Raw genomic sequence first — 11,085 nt, 5'->3', positions numbered from 1 at the left:
ATACCCTTGTTCTTAAAGTATAGTGAGCATGACTTAAATGAATTCCTTTTGAGTTACATTATGCAAGAAAATGAGTGTGGGGGAGTAAAAGTTTGTTCTTACGTTTATATGTATGTTTTGAGATTAAAAAAAAAAAAAAAAAGAAAAGAAGAAGAAAAAAAAAAAAAAAAAAAAAAAAAAAAAAGAGTGAAAATAAGTAAGAATGAACTCACGAGCGTTGATGGTTGAAGAAAGGGTCCAAAAAGTTGAATATGGCCCTAAGTTTTGTGTGATTTTCCCTTGGGTGTTCAAAGTTGACTTCTGCGTTCTTAAGGGAATTCTAAGTGCCTAATTCAATACTTTGCTCACTATTGCTTTAAGAATGTTTGTTTATCCTTCACCTTTCATTGTTAGCCAATACCCTAGCCCCGTTACAACCCTTTGACTTCTATCTTGAGTATTATGTGTTTCAAAATGTGGAGTTTGGAATTGATATGAGCTTATGGAGTCACTGGTTCTCGCGTCTAAGTAGTAGCATTCCATTCATGAGATCATATCTAAACTTGCTTATTAACTCCAGAAATTACTCTCTTTGTGATATATATATGTGAGTGTTCGTTTTCATTAATCTTCTCACAAATGACTAGATTAGGGTGTGTAGTTAGAAAATCTGAGTGAAAATCGAGTGCATATCTTGTAAGGAATTGAGCAAATTCTCTAAGGCATGTTACTACATTCAAAACATGGTTTTAAATGCTTAATTGTGAAATAGTATGTGGTGACTATGATTAAGAATGTACTTAAGTGTGAAGATGACTAAAATCTGTGAGAATGATGATTTTTAACATGTCATGTGCATTGGAAATCCCTAAGACGATTGTTGGAAGGTTTAGGTTGTGTTTTAATTGTTTTGTTTCGTTTCGTTTTGTTTTGTTTTTCTTTCTGTTTTGCTCGAGGACTAGCAAAAGATAAGTGTGGGGGTATTTGATAGGAGCATATTCATGCGACTTAAATGGCTTGTTCTCGTGCATTTACGTTATGTTTCTTTAGTTATTTTAGTCCTTTATGCTTCTTTTGTGTGTTTTCAGGTTCTAAGGGCAAAGTATGCAAAATGGTGCATTTTGGTGCATTTTGGAGTAGTTTGGGGCGTTAAATGGATTGGATATACTTGAAGCCAAGTAGATGGACGAAATTGAAGACCAAAGGAGGCCCTTTGTACCAGAAATTCACACCAACACATCCCATTTCAGATTGCATTCCAATCATTCCAGCCAAGCCACATGCACTCCCTTTAATTTATTCAACCTAGCTGTCAAAGCACATGCACATTCACCCTAATCATTCACATACACAATCTGCCATCATTCACACATTCATTCCACATGCATTCCCTTCACAAATCAGCCACATGCACTTTGCCTTTCATCATTGCACCATAAATCAGCCACATGCACCCATAATCATTCATCCAACTTTGCACATGCATTCATCATCATAACCTAGCTGTCATTACCCTTTAATCACATGCATAAATCAGCCACATGCATCTCCCATCACCATTTCAGATTTCCACCAAGTTCCTAGCTGTCATATTCCCTCCTTTTCACCTATAAATAAGCATCCATTGCAGCCACAATTCATTCATTCCCATTCATACACAATTCATTCACCATTCACGCCAGAAATTCATCCCCTCTCTATAACACATCCATACTTCACCATTCTTCATATTTTCTGCCCAAAAAGAAGCCTTGAGGTCCCCTACATCCATCCCTATCCTAAACACATCATTCTACACCATCCATAACTCCCCATCCCTCCAAACCTATCCTTAGACCTTGTGCTACAACGAAGAGGAGGAGAAGAGTGCCTAAACGTTCATACAATTCAAGTTTGAGTTGTTGGAATGTTTAGGTGTTTCTTTTCCTCGATTCCAATGTTTAATTTCAATTCTCTTTGTTTTGTACGTATGAGGAACTAAACCGCCCCTTGGCTAGGGGGGGATTCGAAATATATGTTTATGCTTGCATTTTGATTTGATTACTTCTAATTGCGTTTCATAAGTTGTGGATTCAATTTGTTTAACTGTTTGATTGATAACTTATTTATGTATGTTTATTGAGAGTATACGCTTAATTTTCATGCATGAATATGACGCTAGAATATAAGTGAGTTTCACCTAATAGTTACGAACTTATATTCACAAGTAGTGGAGGTTGCTTATAAACAATCGCGTTAAACATATTCTTGGCATAAGTTTCATGCAATCATAGTAACGAATGCCTCGTCAACACTTATAGTTTTCATGTTGCTTAATGATTCTTGCTTGTATCTCTATTATGCAATTCATGTAGGGAACTTGTGAGGAATGCTTTGGGTTGTCGTATGCAATCATCCAATTCATTAACTTAAGGAAAACTTGACGGTTAATTTAAGCGGACCTAATTAACCCGGGGCGTTGAGAATTCATGGTTTATTGAAATGCAATTGGAAATCTTTGTATTATGCAAGTGTAACATGTGTGGAGATGAACCCCTTAGCTAGCCATCCCATCCATTCAATTCCATCACATTCATCTTTACAATCTGTTTTTAAATACAATCTGTGCATTTTAGTTAATTTCGTCAAAAACTCAATCCCCCTTTACTTTAATGTCCAAATTAGTTAGAAAGTGTTTTAGTTTGTGTTTATAAGTGTTTTGATTCAATTTGTTATACAAATTCGTCCAAATTCACCAAAGTGCTCAAAACTGCCCAGAAAGTGTTTTTAAGGCAGTTTTGAGTGTTTTGGGTGATGTTTGAGTCTTTTGGTTTGTTTTAGTGTTTTAAGTGTTTAGTTTTGCATTCTTTGAGTCTAGTTTAGTGTTAAAGTGTCTTAGTTTGTGTTTCTAAGTGTTTTGATTCAAGTTATTACCCAAATTCGTCCAAAGTACTCAAAGTGCTCAAAACTGCCCAGAAAGTGTTTTTAAGGCAGTTTTGAGTGTTTTGGTGCTGTTTTGAGTCTTTTGGTTTGTTTTGGTGTTTTAAAGTTTAGTTTTGCATTCTTTGAGTCAAGTTTAGTGTTTTAAACTTTGTTTTTGAGTTTTTAAGTCAGTTTCCAAGTGTTTAGCAATCCCTCCTAATCCCCGGTTAAGAACGATCCCTACTTATATCTATACTACAATTGTCAAGAAGAGGGTTTAATTTGTGTGCGTATAAATCTCGCATCAATGAGTCCGATCATGTTTGGTAGAGCCTTTACTGTCGAGTACATATGAGTGGTGGTTTTAGTTCTTATCACACCATTGGGCATGCAGAGGAGTGACGGAGTCGGGATTTTGTTGCAATGGAGCATAAAATATGAATTTCAATATATTTGATTATTGTACTTTCATTTATTATATTTCGGTATGGGTTCTCATATTTTATATGTCAAGTGTGTCCTAGATATACGTTTAATCTCGTCAAAGTTGAAAGTTAAAAAATCATATATTTGACTCCAATTTGATGGTGAAGGTTGTACTAATTCCAATACATTTAATCAGCTTTCCAAGTTTAAATTCGAGAGAACCTTGTTTAGTATCGGCTTGCAACTTGCTAATATACAACTCTATCACTCGATTCTTGTTCATGACAATCAGAAGGTGCGCATGCCAGTTGATTATGGCAGCTCACGAAGAAGAAGCAGAAGAAGAACAAGGGAAAAACCTGTGTTTTAGCGAAATGACACAGATTTTAGAGAAGTTTAAAGTTAGGCATTTTTTTTAAATAATAGAAGGCCTACCAACTCTCCCTCCTTCCAATCGTCCTATAATTTGTGCTCCGACCCTCTATAAATACACACACACACACACACACACATACATATATATATATATTAACTACATTGGAAGAGGCATGAAACTATCGAAATTACAGAGAAGAAGAAGATGAAGGTTTAGAAAGAAATCAAAGCTTGTATTGATAGTTGAACAGATTACAGAAGATGAGAGAGAATTTACAATTTATACTAGCCTACAAAGTAACTAACTCTAACCTTCTAACAAACTCTTACAAGACCAATCTCCACCATGCAATCATAAACCAGTCTCCACCATACATCTATTAATACTCCCGCTCAATCTCAACTAGGGTATCCCAGTTTGAGATTGCAGCAAAATCTCAAATAACAAACACTGAAATATGGACTCATTGGAGAGTGTTCTTATTCCATTAAACGCATGCATAGGTACTGGAAGTGAAGTGACTTATGGGAGAAAGAAATTGTAGCTTTGGTGATGCTTTTTGATTAAAAGAATTCTTGTTGCCTTGAGATTGCAACAATGTGAGCTTGCATTGGTCCTCATTTTCTTCCCTAACTGTGGTTTCCCATATGTTAGACCCCCAAACCAAGCTCGTGGTCAGTGGCCAAAATCCAAACGCATGTCCATTGCATATGTGGCACTTTGACTAGAGTTACTAACTTTTGGATTAGCCTGCTGCAAACAAGAAAGCACCTTGTCTTCATCCCCAGTTTCTTCACACAACGATATGACATAGAGCAAGCACCCACAAAGCCTATCATCTGGTTTAACCCCTTTTTCAACTGCAACGCCAAATACTCGAACCATATCACCGAATCTTCCCAAAGAGTTTCAGCCGCTCAAACTGATTTCTACACCTCTGTTGCTACTGCAAACCAAATAGAAATTTGCACAGCTAGCTTGAAGACATTTTAAACCACAAAAATGTACATAACCAACTAGTGCAAAACAGAACCCTGTATCATCCCTTCAAACACACATTATGCAGATACAATCTCTCCATCCAAAAAACCAATATTCCTCTGCCTCTCACAGGATCTTCACAAAGAATTTCCTTCTTTAAGGAGTTGTAGCACACCCTCATGCTGGTATAACAACTTCTTACGGGATTACCCTTCGTGAGATTTACCGTCAACACTCTCATTCAACATTGGCTTCGGGCCTTTAATATTTACAAAAAACAGAATGAATTCTTCTAGGCAACAAAAGAATGATACTCTTGACAAAATCTAAGGCAACAAAAGAATGATACTCTTGACAAATTCTAGGCAACAAGAGAATGATACTCTTGACAAATTCTATGGAATTAAAGAAAGAATGACACTTTCTTGAAATCTTGTAATCCAACAAAATCACTGAATGAAACAGTAGTTTATCTCATATATCTTCAACATAAACCCATATATCTTCAAGAAACCGACTATAAATTCCGAAGTCACAAAAATACAAAAAAATCACCAGAAAACCACACCAAGAATGTAGAGCAGATATCACCTGAGAAGATCCCATATCACAAGGCAGACACAACAGAGAATCAAGAAACTGACAACATCCCAAATGTGCAAGATCTCTCCATACTTGAGAAGGGTACACGGAGCAGTGGCAAATATAGAACTCAGAGAGCTGATTTGCAAACACCACTAAAAAGAAATAAATAGACCAATAATCTTGCACAATCTTACACCAAGAAACCAACAAAATCACCCTTTGACCTTTCGTCAAACAGATAATGCGCAAGAATGCACTTGCCAATTAAGAATGACATTTGAAGAAGTTCTTGATGTCGAATTTGATGCAGAGTCCATCATCATAAATTGGTGACCCATATGTGATAACGACATTGTTGGGTGATCATAAATTGGACACCAGAGGGCATTTAGTGTTCGAAGTCAGGAAGTTGATGATTGGAAACGAGATGAGTATCACCTCCATATTTTTTTTTGATTATTTTTGTCTCCACAAATGCCCCCCAACACCTGTTGGGCTACTCGCAGGAAAGGGCAGCAGGCGTAAAGATCTTCTTGCTTTAGGAAACATAGGTTTGTTTCCTGTTTTGACATAGATTCCCTCTTTAATTGGAAATTAGATCCTTCTAGGAAAGAGAAATAAATCACTTCCAAAGTTTATATAAGTCTACCTTAAGTAGATGATTTAATCAACTTCAGAGAGCAATTTGTTCTACCCTACAAGAAAGAGAAAGCTAGAGGATATTTGTTCCCCCTCCCCTAGCAATCTTTTACATGTGCCCGTGCAAAGGACCGTCTTTCGTTGCTTTCTTCATCTTCTCCGTGCCGCACTGAGATAAGAAAAAATTAATTTCCATTGTCTTCTTCTTAGATAGTGCTGTCGTGGGGCAGCTGTTGAGGTGGTGTAGCATGTCGACTGGCAGGGGCCAAGAGTTAGCTCGGCATGGGCTGAGAAGGCATTGTGGCAAGGACCACTACTTAGGCTGCTCGGCTTAGCTAAAGCCAAGGGTAGCTGTGCGGTTGGGGCCGCAGATCGAGTCATTGGGGTGCAACGCTAGGTAAGCTGCACAACTCATGTCTTTTGGGCTTTTAGACCTAACACGGGCCAGGCCAGCAATTGAGAGTAATGAGGAGGTTGCGGACCTTATGGGCTGTTGGAATGTTAGGCATGTAGGCTTCCGACGTGTTAGTTTGAGAGAGAAAAATGAGGGAAAATCCATCATGGGTTGAGCTCCCCTACCGAGTATCGTGAATGGCGTTAGCTGCTTAGTCATCTTTACTAAGAGAAAGATGGGCTGTTCTCGAGAGAGGAGATGAAGAGGATCAAGATGGATTCATTGGCTCATCCGATCGCCGTTATGGACGAATGAATGTGGAAAAAAAAAAGATATTCCCCACTTGCTCAAGAAAAGATGAAGACTTCTTCCGCTGTTTGTGAGGGTTCGTCTGCTGCTAATAAGCTTGTGATTGACTTAACTTCTTCCAAAGGGAAGAAAGATGAGGCTGCTAGATCTAAGCCAATGACGCTTGCAGTGCTAAATGCGGCTAGCACGATTGCTGATAGGATTACTCAGCATAGAAGTTCCTTCATGCCTCCAATGCCGAAATTTGTGCCAAAACGTCTGTCGGGGGCTAAGTCTAGTTCACCTTTGGAAAGACTTGCTATTATAAAGAGTAATAAGGTAGACTATGCTGTTAAAGTGGTGCCAATACCTACTCCCCCTGCTGCTGAGACTAATTCGCCTGATAGGAAAGAGAAGACTGTTCGTGCGGGTAACTGTGAGAAATCTATAAAGCCTGCTTCTGGGGAGGCTGCCGAAATCTGTGCGCTTTTGAAACCAAATATGTTTGAAGACATAGACGTTTGTGCCAAGTTTATCGATGACGTTAGAAATGTTGTTTGCCCAATTTCCTTTACTAAGCATACAGCCGAGTATAGAAAGACTGCTCTACTTGCAATGATGCAGAAGACGACTATTCTAGTAGCCGAGTCTATACTCCTTAATCAAGAGGATGCCAAGGCTGCCAAGTAGGTGGCAAAGGTTGTGGCATCCGAAGCTTATTCTTCCGTCGAGAAAATCAAGAGGTTGGAATCTGAGCTCGTCGCTTTAAAGGGGTATAATATCTTTGCCCCCACTTTTGTGCAACTTGAGACCGCTTGCCAAGAGATTGTTAGCTTGAAGATTAGGCTTGATGTGATCCAAGTTAAGTATGAAAGTGCAAAGAAGGAGATCAGATTTTACATACCTCAGATTCAAGATCTTGAGCGTGCCGTTTCTGAGCTTCGTTCTGCTGCTTATGCAAATGATGAAGAGTTGATTACTGCTTATAACCAAGTGACCAACTTCAAGAAGATCGTTGATAGGCTTGAACCCCAAGTGTTGGAACTCCAAGGTGCGCTAAAAGGTGAGAAGGCTGGGCTCAAGGCTCCGCTTGTTCAGAGTCAGGCTGATTTCTATAAGTTGGGTTATGTAGATCATCTCTTTGGTAAGCTGTCTGACTTCGAGTTTGCTAGGAGAGACTTTGGAACCTTCTCTATTTCTCTAGAATACTTACTTGCCTTTACTTTTGAGGCATCCATTGATGAAGTAGTCGAAGAGGTTGATGTCCAAGCTGGAGCAGCCGGGGGTGAAACACCAGATGATGTTGTTGCTGGGATCGTTGCGGTTGCTGAAGGTGTGGTGGCCAAGTAGTCGTAGGATGTCCAAGCTGCTGAAGGTAGTCTTCTAGGTAGCCTTTAGGATTTTCTTTATTTTCCTTGTTGTTCTTGTTTTGCTTGAACTCATTCGGCCTTTGCTAGTCATTTATCAATTTTGCTAGAAAATTTAATAAATCTACTTCCTTCACTTTTCTTCATCTTCCCTTCTTTTGTTTACGCCCAACCTTTGACTTTTAGACCAGCGGCAAGTATGCTACTTTTCTATAAACAGAGAGGACCGCGTAGCTTATGCAGCCGTAGGTATTGGTGTAGAAGTTTTGCAAGGTTGTTAACCATAAGGTCGACAGCCAGACGCCTTACTTACAGAAGCAGACGAGTCCGCGTGAACACTTGGTTATTAAACTTGGCTTTCTTCAATCCTTTGAGATGTGTGGCTTGCATCACAACAAACTAAAGATTTTTGGGTCATAAAATTCGCTAACCTTTGATATCAAAAGTACATGGTTGTATGGTATTTTGTAAGCAAATGTTTGAGAAAACTCCTTCATTTTATGTAACCAATTTCGTAGGTTGTGTAGCAAGTATCACAACACTTTAAGAATCAGTGTAGATCTTAAGTGATCATTCCGCGCTTTGGCAAAGGTAAAGCTTATCGGCTGTGTAGCATGTTGGCAGCAAATAAAGCTTCGTATGTGCACACTAACTTGTTTAACCTTTCACAAAAATGTGCGGTTGTGTAAGTTTAGCACGGTTCACTACTCGAAGGGCAAGTTGTAGGCAGTCTTATGGAAACTGTAGGCTACCTTAGTGTACTAGGTAGCAGCTTCCAGGTTCCAGGGCAGCCATCCATAGGACGTACTACATAATGTGCTTCATCTGTCTCTGGGGCCCTGTTCCCCGTTGATTAGGCCAAGAGACCCAAAATCCTTTAGTTAGCTAAGCCTTGAAAAAGACCATTATGGATACTTCTAGGAATTCCAGCGCAAGCCATCATGCTTATAGTTATACCAGGGCAACCTGACTCATCCACATCTGGATATTCGGAGTGTAAATTTTATCCTCCTGCATTAGAGAGCAAACCCATATGGGTGTCAGGGAATTGGTTTACCCTCTCGCACCAGAGAATAATTAGTTTATCCTCTCGCACTGGAGAGTAGATTTAGATGGGTGTCGGGGAATTGGTTTACCTTCTCACACTGAAGAGGATGGTTGGTCCTTCAGGGGGGTCAATTCCTGCGAGGAGTCTTTAAGAAAGGCACGGTCTTCTTTGAAGTGCAGGAGTGATCAGTTGTTGTAAGCACACAGCCGAGCCAAGTTGTAGATTACTTCTAAATTCCTCATTGAAAAATGAGTGAAACGAACGAGAACTTAGCTGTAAGGTAGGAATTGCATAGCAACTAGATAGTCCTCGGCTTGCGAGGTGGTGCCCGTCAAGCTGCTTAAGTCTTTGGGCTTTGATATAGCGGGAGTTTACACATGGTACTTCCTCAAATTGTAGGCGTACTGCTGCTTTTCAATCTTTTTGTCGTTCATGGTGGCGAGGATGTAACTACCCTTGCTACCTACTCTATTGATCTTGTATGGACCTTCCCAGATGGGATCCATCTTTTTGGAGCCTTCTCTGTGGGCAGTGATGAAGGCTTTTCTTAGCACTAGATCCCTGATGTGATATAAAATAGCACACAAACTTAAACCTTTTTATTGTAGTTGTAATATGAATAAGTAAGGATCGTTATAGGCCGGGGATTAGAAGGGATGCTAATCTCTCAATTTTAAACTCTAAAACACTAAATTAGACTCAAAAACAGAAAACTAAATTCTAATGACTCAAAACAAACTAGAACGACTCAAAACAACACAAAACAAGCAAATTGACTAAAAACAGAAACTAAGGGCGACTTTGGACGAATTCTAACTTAACTTGACTCAAAAACACTAATAGAAATAGATTTAAACAGGTCCTAATTAAGTAAACACGAAATATTAAAGGGGGGATTGGTTTTGACGAATTTAAAAACTTAAACAAACAAGTTACATAAACAAAGTAAATTGATACAAATTTGGGTGAATTGATAGGTGATAGGCTAGCTAGAGGGTTCTTCTTCACACATGACACATATGCATACAAATCGATTTCCAATTATTATTCCAATAAACCATGAATGACAATGGCCCAAATTAATTGTGAATTGCACAAATTAACTCTCAGATTTTCCTAATTTCATTGAATTGGACTCAGTGACGCAATCAAATTATTCTTATCAAGTTCCTTATATGAACAGCATGATAGAGATACATATCAAAGATCATTAAGTTCTATGAAAATCATAAGCGTTGATATGGCTCGTAACTATGAAAAGTATGATACTCTTGCCAGGAATTTACTTAACACAATCGTGACTAGCGACCTCCACTACTTGCAAATATAAGTTCATAACGATTAGGTGAAAATCCCTTATATTTTAGCATCAAATTCATGCATGCAAACTAAGTGTGCACCCTCAATCAACATACAAGAATAAGTTATCAATCAAGCAGTTAAGCAAATTGTATTCACAATTCATGAAACAATAACTAGATGTAATCAATTCATATCACATATATGTTCATGGCTTTGAATTCTCCCCTAGCTAAAATGAGTTTAGCTCCTCATGTTCGCAATTAAACAAGTACAATTAAATTTAAACATTGAAAACAAAAGATTGAATACATCTAGAAACGCTCCAACAATCCAAAAAGTCTTGAATGGCAGGTACGACTCCAAGCTATCATTTCCTTCCTTGCAAAGTTACGGCACAAAGGTGTTTCTCTGAAATTAGGTTAAAGTGTGTTGTGGATGGGGTGGTGCGAATTATGGTGAGATATGGACGAGCGGTTCCCTTTTTGGTACGGCAGAAACATTTATTTCAAGGGAAAAACCCTAATTAATTTTTGAGAAGATTTGCACTTCAAATCTTCAAGGAAAAAAGGCTAATTAAAATCAAAATCCAAGAGGAAAAGGGAAAGGAAGGTGCGGCAGGATCCTAGAAGGAAAGGGAAAGGGAGTGCACGGCAAGACATGGTCTTCTAGAAGGGATAGGTGCGGCACCCTTGTAGAATTAGGATTAAGCCTTCTAGAATCATATATTTACGTGTCCTAATATAATTAGGAATCCCCTTGACAGCTGGAACTTAGGTAGTGTAGGATTAGGATTGGCTAA

The sequence above is a fragment of a genome, unplaced genomic scaffold (genome assembly GCF_019419815.1).
Source record: "Pyrus x bretschneideri cultivar Hongxiangsu unplaced genomic scaffold, Pyrus_bretschneideri_v1 Contig15, whole genome shotgun sequence".
Classification (NCBI taxonomy): domain Eukaryota; kingdom Viridiplantae; phylum Streptophyta; class Magnoliopsida; order Rosales; family Rosaceae; genus Pyrus; species Pyrus x bretschneideri.
This window is presented reverse-complemented; position numbering follows the sequence as displayed.